Here is a 9,701-nt window from a genome sequence, read left to right on the forward strand (position 1 = left end):
GTAGAGGCGCAGCACTCAGATATTTGGAGGACAAAACTGGCTTCCTTGGGGACACGAATCTCAGATCCTTTAAATCTGGTGGGACAGGCAGGCAAGAGAATGCCCCAGAAATAAAAACTGCAGAGTGAAGATGTCTCCTTTTGACCCTTCAGGATGCAACAAATCACCCTCCTAAGTTGCACCCTCTTTTCTTCTAGGTGGGAGAGAGTGCAATTTCTCTTAACTCAGCATGGAGCGAAACCCTCCAAAGGCTTACCATGACCTGACCTCTACCCCCTGGGTCAGAGACAGGCTCGCTGGGTATATATCACTTACTCCCTCTGAAATTTGCAAATAAAACAGCCATGTAAGATCTATTGCCTCATCAAAGACCATGGAAACTGATCCAGAAACCACCTTTGCCACTGAAATCAATGGCCTCCCACCTTCCAGGGCCTGTGGGGCCCACATCACCATCAGCCTGGCTGGAAGAGACTCACTTACTCTGCTCCACCCAGCCACCCCTGGATTTGGGCTGGTAGCTGTCAGTATAACCCTCTGAGAATAATAATAACAACAATAATAATAATTCTTGAAGATTTATTTATTTGAAAGTCGGAATTACAGAGAGGAAGCAAGAGAGAGAAAGAGAGGGATCTTCCATCCTCTGGTTCATTCCCCTAATGGCCAGAACAGCCAGGCCATAGCCAGGGGCCAGCAGCTTCATCCAGGTCCCTCAAGTGGGTGGCAGGGACCCAAGGACTTGGACCATCTTCTGCTGCTTTCCTAACCTCTTACACCACAATGCCAGCCCCAAGAATTCTTCTTTTAGCTAGCACTCTAAAAAACCCAAACTTTATTTTGAGAAAAGCTTTCCATTGGGCCATTGCTATTTACAGGGTGAACAACCATGCCAGTTTGCCCAGGGTGGAGGGGCTTCCTGGGACATGGGATTTTAGTGCTGAAACCAGAAACTCTAAGCAAACTGGTCCAGTCCTCACTATGGGAGCAGAGGAAATGGAGATGGTTTCTACAATTCCACATGAGCTGCCTGCTAGCTGTCGACTGCAATTACTCTTTCCAGTCTCCAGTGTGGTTAGCTCTGAGTTTGGTAGCCGGGGACCCCATTTGAGCCCTTTTAGCAAGTTGTGAGGGAAGGGCCAAAGCCAAAGTCAATCATGAGGGAAGGCCCCAAAAGCCTAGGTTATCCAAGTTGCAGGCCTCCATTTCTTCTGAGAGTGTGCCCCTCCCTTGGGCAGCCCACTCACTCTACACCACCTGGAAAATCATACCAAGAGGCCAGTTGGGTGTGTTGGCAGCCAAATTCTGTTGTAAGATGTGCGAGGGCTGGTCAGCAGATTCCCTCCTGCCTCGGGCCATCTGAGTATCTTTATAGGGTTCTGAGTCAGAAACCTTGGCTTCCTCCAGGGTAGCTCCTTTGCTAAATCTGGGAAGGATACACAGATTATAAGGAGTGGAGATGTGGGCTTTTGCCCAGAGGTGGCTTCTCAACCAGGGCAGAATGGGAAAGGTTGAAGCACCAAGACCCTGCCAGCCCATTTGGGGCCTGTTCTTTAGTGGACCAGGCCACTGGGGATGAACATGAGCTTCAAAGATGTTCTCTTTTCACTACCTTGGCTGAGATCCTGCTTTTCCAGCCTTCAGAACTGTAAGCAGTGCAGGGCGGGGCATGAAGTTCCAACTTAAGGGAGTTTAAGAAGCGGTAGGAGTAGCCACTTGATCCAAAGAGATTCTCTGCTCCATGCAATTGGAATCGGGCTTATGAACCAACTGGAAACCTGAACAGCGAAATTAAAATATTACAGGAGCAGATTTGGAGTGACAGGTTCAGTTTTTCACAACTGCAAAGTTCTTACGAGCTGTAAACTACACAGCCGTATCTGGATTTCTAGAGTACTGTTTTGGGGCCAGATTACATAAGATTCACTGTGCCCTCCAAGAGGAAGGGTGAGCATCTTCCACAAAACCTGGAGCTCTCTAGTTTGATATTCAAAGATCTGAGCCCTGATATTATACGACTTTCCTCTCCAGGTCTGTCCTGCCTCTGTGTTTTCCTCTCCTACCATACCTAACGTGTGTCTCCGCCTGATACCCTGTCCCCACCCTCCTTTTTTTTTTTTTTGACAGGCAGTGTGGACAGTGAGAGAGAGAGACAGAGAGAAAGGTCTTCCTTTTCCGTTGGTTCACCCCTCAATGGCAGCTGCAGCCGGTGCACCGCGCTGACCCAAAGCCAGGAGCCAGGTGCTTCTCCTGGTCTCCCATGCGGGTGCAGGGCCTAAGCACTTGGGCCATCCTCCACTGCACTTCCGGACCACAGCAGAGAGCTGGCCTGGAAGAAGAGCAACCGGGACAGAATCCGGCACCCCAACCGGGACTAGAACCCGGGGTGCCGGTGCCACAGGCAGAGGATTAGCCTAGTGAGCCATGGCGCTGGCCCCCACCCTCCTTTCCAGGTGCCACTAAAGTACTGCTTCCTGTGAGAAGCCCTCTTGGATGCTCCAACCACTCCCCTTAGCTGTGAGAGAGCCCCATGCCCTATATGTTGCCACTTCAGTGGCCACATGTGCTCACCTGTCCCCCTCACCAGACTGCCGACTCCTGGAGGGAGTTTTCTGCATTGTCTGCATGTATCCAAGCAGGTGTGGTCCATGGAAGAAACTCAGTGGTGACAGCCGATGTTGTCTAATGACTGGGAAATCCTGAACAAAGCCATGTGACACGTGCCTGTACTCCATGGCTCAGTAGTTCCACTCCTAAGCATTTACCCAAGAGAAGGGAACCTCAAAATGTCAACACCACGGTTTGCTCAGAACAGCTTTATTCACAATAGTTCAAAACTGGAAACAACCCAGGTGTCCATAAACAGGAAAACAGAGGAACATACAATGGAATAGTACTCAGCAACAAACAAGAGCAAACCTGTGGATACATGAGATACTACACACAAGCCTTGGGTGTGTTAGGCTGTGTGAAACTTTGCACAAAACAGTGCATACTGCATGATTTCATTTATATGGAGTTTTGGGACAGAAAAACTCATCTTTGTGAAAAAAAAAAAGTATCAGAATTGCACTGACTCTTAGGTGGGAGAGTGGGGACAGTGACGGAGAAAGGGGCATTCAGGAACTCTCTGGAAAAAATGGTAATTATCCTGTGTCTCAACAAGGTTTCCAGATGTCTGCATTTGTCAAAGCTCAGCCACAACTGTCCACTCAAGACTTGTGCTCTTCCTCAAAGGCAAATTCATCTCAAAAGAAAAAAAGAACAAATGTTGAATACTAATAATGTGCATGTCAAAGAGTTCTGATATCTGTGATTTACTTTAAAATGCATTAGAAGAAGAGTATTGAAATAAAAGAGTTGGTGATGGACACCTGCCCTCACTCCAATCCCAAACCCCTGCCCGTTAGAGCTGCTGCTACTGGGGTGGAGGGAGGAGGGGGTGAGGGAGCTGGAAGAATGAGCTTCTCTTCTGGGGAGGCTTTGGGAGAGGAGGTGGTGTCCTTGGGGGACAGCAGAATTCCTGGGAGCCAGGAGGAGGACGAATGAGGTGGGAGTGGTGAAGTTTGCCGCTGGTGGAAAGGATCAGGTGTGAAGTAGCACTGGGGTCTCAAGGGGCTGGAGGTGGAGGCCCAGAGTGGGGCAGGGCTGGCTGTGGGCTGGGAGCAGCATGGCTTACAGCTTTGATCTCCAGCCACTACCCAAAGGCCAGCTTGGTCCCTGGCACATGCCAGGTGGGAAGGAATGTTTGTCGAATGACAGGCTGGCCCAGCTCACTCCGTCCCTGGGCCTTCAGCCATCGAAGTCCAGAGTGAAATTCCTGGTTCAAAGGACTATCTTTTCTTGGGAAACATTGATAATCCAAACCACATCTAACCTCATTCTTCCTTTGATAGGGTAACTGGGCTGGCAGATCAGAGGAGAGCCATAGATTTGGTCCATCTGGATTTCAGCAGAGGTTGCAAACTGGCAGCCCTCGGGCTGGCTCCAGCCCACAGATGTGTGATGTGTTTTGTTTGGCCTCCCAGAGGGTGAATTTTTTTTTTTCTTTCTAAGCTTAGTTTAGCTGCCAAGATTTTAAAATCACATAAAATCCGAATTGTCTGCATCTCTTAAAACATTGGAAGATCTGGCAACCATGGACCTGCGTGGTGACACTTGGCAAGAAAGAGTGGCAGCTTCCCCTGGAGGCCATGCCACCACCCCCCACCCCCCACCTCACTCTTGTACCCTAACGTGCCCTCTGGGCATGGGCATCCCACCCTTGCGTGTCATGTCACTTGTGTGACAAGAGGGAGAAGTCAAGACGGACAGTAACTCTAAACCGACCTTCATACAATAAATACCAACTGAGCTCAGTATTTGGTTCTAGGGATATGGTGGAGAACAAAATGTTTTCTACAGGAATTTGGATTCTGGAGGAGTACACAGACAAAAAAGAAATAAGAAAGAAAAGAAGAAAGAAGACCCTTACAAACTGTAATAATTGTTACAAGGAGACAAGATGAAAGAGGGGTGCCATAGACCATGATTTGGGGGGGACGTTCTGCCTTAGACAGGGGGTGGGAAGTCCTCTCGGCCTGAGGTCCTACAAGATGGGACATCCGGGAGACAGAGCCGACCTGGAGGGGAGGCCATGGCTGGGGAGGTGCCTGGGTTCCTCCAGGAGCTAAGAGAAACACCCATGACGTCAAGAGTGTTTCAGTGAGCATGGAGCAAGGCGAGGTCGGAGAGGGGGCCAGAGGGTGGGACTTGAACACCAGGTAAGAGTTCAGATTTTCTTCTGGACACAGTGGGAAGGCTCTGAACGTCTGGGACAAGGGAGAAGCATGATGTGCCAGCAAGAGGCGAGGGTGGTTTGGCCAGCGGAGGAGGAGACGAAGATTCAAGTACAATTGAATGCACAGCTGGATGCAAGGGAAGATGGCCCTGAAAATTCTATCAAATTTGTACCAGAAGAAAATTTGTGGAGGGATTTAGGCAAAGATTTCCCAGGATAATGTAATTGAATCTTGGTTTCTTTCAAAATGTAAGATGTTTTCACATCCATGACAGCTTCCTTTGAGAGTAGTATATAACCTAAAGCAATTCACTGCTAACTGAAAATGTTCAAAATCCATACAGATTTTGCATTCTATTCCATAAGTAGCTGTATTCAGTCTGATTTTCAAACATTGTTGATGGCACAGCATCAAAGTATAAACAGAAAAAGAGCCAGGTGTCCCTCCCTCCGTCACTGGCTAAGGCTCTGTCAATGGCTCTCAACCCCATCTGTGTATTAGATTTACCTGAGAAGTTTCGACAGATGCTGGAGCCTGGGCTGGCCTCCAAGAGGCTCTGACTGAATTGTTTTGGGGCATGACCTGGACAAGTGGACTTCTAAAGCTCCTGGGTGACTAAAATGTGGCCACGGAGATCTGCTCCCTGGAGTAGAGGTTCTCCAAGTGTGGCAGCCAGGCCAGCGGCAGCCACACAATCTGGGGACATAAGAAATGCCAGGCTCTCCGTATTCACCCCAGACCCCCAAAATCTAAAGTTCTGGAGTGTGGAACCCAGTGATCTTTCTTGAAAAAAAAGATTTGGGGCTGGCATTGTGGTGTAGCAGGTAAAGCCACCATCTACAATGCTGGCATCCCCTATGGGTCCAGTTCAAGTCCTGGCTGTTCTAATTCTGATCCAGCTCCGTGATAATGTGCCTATGAAAGCAGCAGAGGATAGTCAAAGTCCTTGGGCCCCTGCATCTACAAGGGAGACCTGGATGAAGCTCCTGGCTCCTGGCTTTGGATCAGCCCAGCTCCAGCCATTGCGGCCATTTGGGGAGTGAACCAGCAGATGGAATCTCTCTCTCTCTCTCTCTCTCTCTCTCTCTCTCTCTGCTTCTCTGTAACTATGCTTTTCAAATAAATAAAATAAATCTTAAAAGATTTATTTAAAGGCAGAGTGGACAGAGAGAAAGGGAGAGACAGAGAGAGAGAATGAAATCTTTCATCTGCTGGTTCACTCTCCAGATGGCTGCAATGTCTGGGACTGGGCCAAGCCAAAGGCAGAAGACTGGAACTCCATCTGATTCTAGCACATGAGTGGCAGGGGCCCTAGTACTTGACCATCTTCCTGCTGCTTTATCAGGTGCATTAGAAGGGAGCTGGATTGGAAACAGAGCAGCCTAACTCAGATGGGTATTCCAGTATGGGATGCCAGTGTTGGAGGAGGCAGCTTAACCAATGCCACAATGCTGGGCCGTTGGGTGAGGGAGAGCCGAGGAGGTGCTGTCTTTTCTGTTTGCCAGATGGGCAGAGGGAAGCAGAGAGAAATGTGGTGATTTCCCAGTCAATGGCAGAGAAGGGCCCCAAACGCAGGACTTCTGGAAGCCAAGGTAAGGGCAGAAATTCACAGCCACCACCACCTGATGCTGACAGGTTTGATATCAGGGTAGACAAACACACTCTGGGTGTGTGGAACAGTTGGAGGGTCAGCAAACTGGTTCTGATCAGAGCCAGACAATAAATAGCCCTGCGGCCCCACTGTCTGTCAAAAGCACTTAGCTATGCTGGTGAGCATGAATGTGGACATAGGCAGTACTTGAATGAAAGAGTGTGGCTATGTTCCAATAAAACTTTATTTACAAAAGAAGGTGGAGGGGCGGCTTTGGATGTGGGACTAGAGTCTGCCCTGGGTTTGGATCGCAGGCCTGGGCCGAGCCCCTGTTGAGTACCCATCTCTCCACCCCTGTTGTACATTAGGAGCTATGAGACCCTGCTGCCTCGTGGCCCAAAGCTAGGAAGTAGTGAGGGTTGAGACCCAGCTAGAGGAAATGGAGATGGCTTTTCTGGCTTCTCTCCTGCACCTTGGAAGGGGAGGTTGACGGAATCCAAGGCCTCCATGGGTCACATAACCCAAGGTGGCAGGATTGGCCAGCCCATTCCCTGCTGGTCCTGCAGGGGCAGGGATCCAGTGAGCTTGTTATCCAAACTTGGTGGCTCATTCTTCTAGAAATTAACTCCATGGAAAATCTTGGAACATTATAAGGCCACTGAATACAGAAGGAAAATAACAAGTGAACTAGATAAATAGTGAGGAAAAGCCATCTGAGGTACCAGAGGGTGGGCTCCTGGCCGGGTAAAACACACTCAGTTTCAAACCCACAGAATAATTGCAGAAGTCAAAATCCCACGCACATTTAACCCTGTGATTTCTAAGAAACGAAATGCAGTTTGACAGAAATGGAGGGCCATCGCGTGAGGAGTGACAAATCAGAGACTCATAGGATTTTTCTTGCTTTAAAAATTTATCTTGGGGCCGGTGCTGTGGCGCAGTGGGTTAAAGCCTTGGCCTGCAGTGCTGGCCTCCTATATGGATGCCGGTTCGAGTTCTGGATGCTCCTCTTCCAATCCAACTCTCTGCTATGGCTTGGGAAAGCAGTAGAAGATGGCCCAAGTCTTTGGGCCCCTGCACCTGCATGGGACACCCGGAAGAAGCTCCTGGCTCCTGGCTTCAGATCAGCTCAGCTGGCCGTTGTGGCCATTTGGGGAGTGAATCAGCATATGGAAGAAAAGAATTCTCTCTGTGTGTCTCTACCTCTCTGTAACTCTTTCAAATAAATAAAAATAAATCTTTAAAAAAATTTATCTTAAAATAAAAAAAAAAATCTGTCTCTGTCATCTCTCTGCCTCTCAAATAAAAATAAAATAAAGTCACTTAGGGGCCAGCGCTGTGGCGTAGCAGATAAAGCCACCACCTACAGTGACAGCATCCCATATGGGCTCCAGTTCAAGTTCCTGCTGCTCCACTTTCGATCCAGTGCTCTGCTATGGCCTGGAAAAGCAGTAGAAGATGACTCAAGTCCTTGGGCCTCTGCACCCACATGGGAGACCCGGAAGAAGATTCTGGCTCCTGGCTTCGGATTGGCACAGCTCCATCCATTGCGGTCATCTGGGGAGTGAACCAGTAGATGGAAGATCTCTCTCTCTTTCTCTCTCTCTGCCTCTGTCTCTCTGCCTTTCAAATAAATAAATAACGTTGCTTAGAACAAAACCAACATATTGTCAATTCAAAAAAATAATTCCCTCAATTATCTGTAAACTTTTTACAGCTTTTTTGGCTCAAGATTCAAATGAGGTCTATACAGTACATTTGAGATTTGATTGCTATATCAATTATCTCAATGTACATTTTTTTTCTCTCTCCCTTTCCCTTATTTGTGGAAGAGATCAGCTGTGGGGAAAGTTTTAGCTGTTGATTCAATCCCTAGGTTGGCTTTAGGGCTTTTCATGTTTCCTAATTTTTCTTTTTGCAACTTATTTAGAAAATTAATTTTCCTATGTAAATTACTTACATCTCCGGGCCTTACCGCACTAATGGCACAGGTGCAGCAGCACCTGTAATTACCAGGTGCAGCAGGGGGCAGGTCTCAACAAGACGTTTGTGTACTTCGGGGTGGCCCTTGTCTGTCTGCCAGGCTCTGCAGAGGAGAGGGGTGAGGAAAAGCCAGGACTTGCTCCGGGGGTAGAGGATGGGGTCGGGGAGGGGGCAATGCACACTCCCCTGACAACTCTTTCTCCCCGCCAGAGGCCATGCGAAGGTAACATCTGGATTCTGCAGTGGGGTGCTGAGGAGGAGGACTGCGAAGCCCAATACAACACTGCGGCTCAGCTCCCTTTACTTCTGGGGAAAGCGGAAGTTCATTCTTCACTCATTTACAACGAGTCACTCTGGCCTCGCAGGACGGCGTAGGGGTCATTGTCAGAATTAGAATCAGCAGCCATCAAGAACAGGCCATACCCTGCCCCAGGGAAGTGGGCAGCCTCTGGCCCCGGGGACCTGAAAGCTGAGTACCCTGGGAAGAGGTGCCGTTGAGACCCAGAGCCAGCACTGCAGGGTTGCTAACCCGGGGGCGCTGGGGCTGCAACCTGCCCAGCAAGCTCAGGTGCTCCCTGACCACACCAAGCAGCAAGGCTGTGGGGTTGGGTGGTCCAGTCATTCGTCAAAGCTGCGACAAAATTGAACTGTAGGCGGGGGGGAAGAGGATGCCTGCACAGGAAGGCAGAGGCCTGTGGGGGTGTCAGTGGGCAGGATTGCAATGTAACTGTGTCTTCAGGGGAGATGGTGGCTGCACTGAACAGGGAAGTGAGGTTAGAAGGAGCCGTGAGCCCTGGAGCTCCCTCATTCTGCCTTTGAACTACACTGAAACAAGTTGTTCACATACTGCAAACCACATCCCTGACACAGGAAGCGAGGCTTGTAGGGGGAAGGGAAGGTTGGTCTTGGGCAAGAGCCGCGTTAAACTTTTGTGAGGGCAGCCACCAGGTCATAGGAGGCCTGGACAGTGCCTGCAAAGACAATGTCCATGACAGAAATTGCAGCTCCCACTCGGACATCAAAGGTGTCAAATTTGGTAAGGAGCATGCCATCAAGGGGCTGAGGTGTTGGAGCCACAAAATAGTCAGCCAAGGCTCTTCTGAACTTGACACTGGTCCTGGGCTTCACTGCATACCAAGTGTTCTCCTACAAATAGCCTCAAGTCAGGGATAGTAACAGCAACGTTTGGCCAGGGCAGTTGTCAGAGGGCTTTGTTTTACATGTGGCCAGCAGTGTCCACCAGCACCACCATCAAAGTCTTGGTTATGGGCAGAGACAATAGCTTTCATGCGATGCTAGCAGCATTCCGGCCATAACCTTTCCAAACAGCTGTGCCAAAGTGCAGC

The sequence above is a fragment of the Lepus europaeus genome, chromosome 4 (assembly GCF_033115175.1).
Source record: "Lepus europaeus isolate LE1 chromosome 4, mLepTim1.pri, whole genome shotgun sequence".
Taxonomy (NCBI): domain Eukaryota; kingdom Metazoa; phylum Chordata; class Mammalia; order Lagomorpha; family Leporidae; genus Lepus; species Lepus europaeus.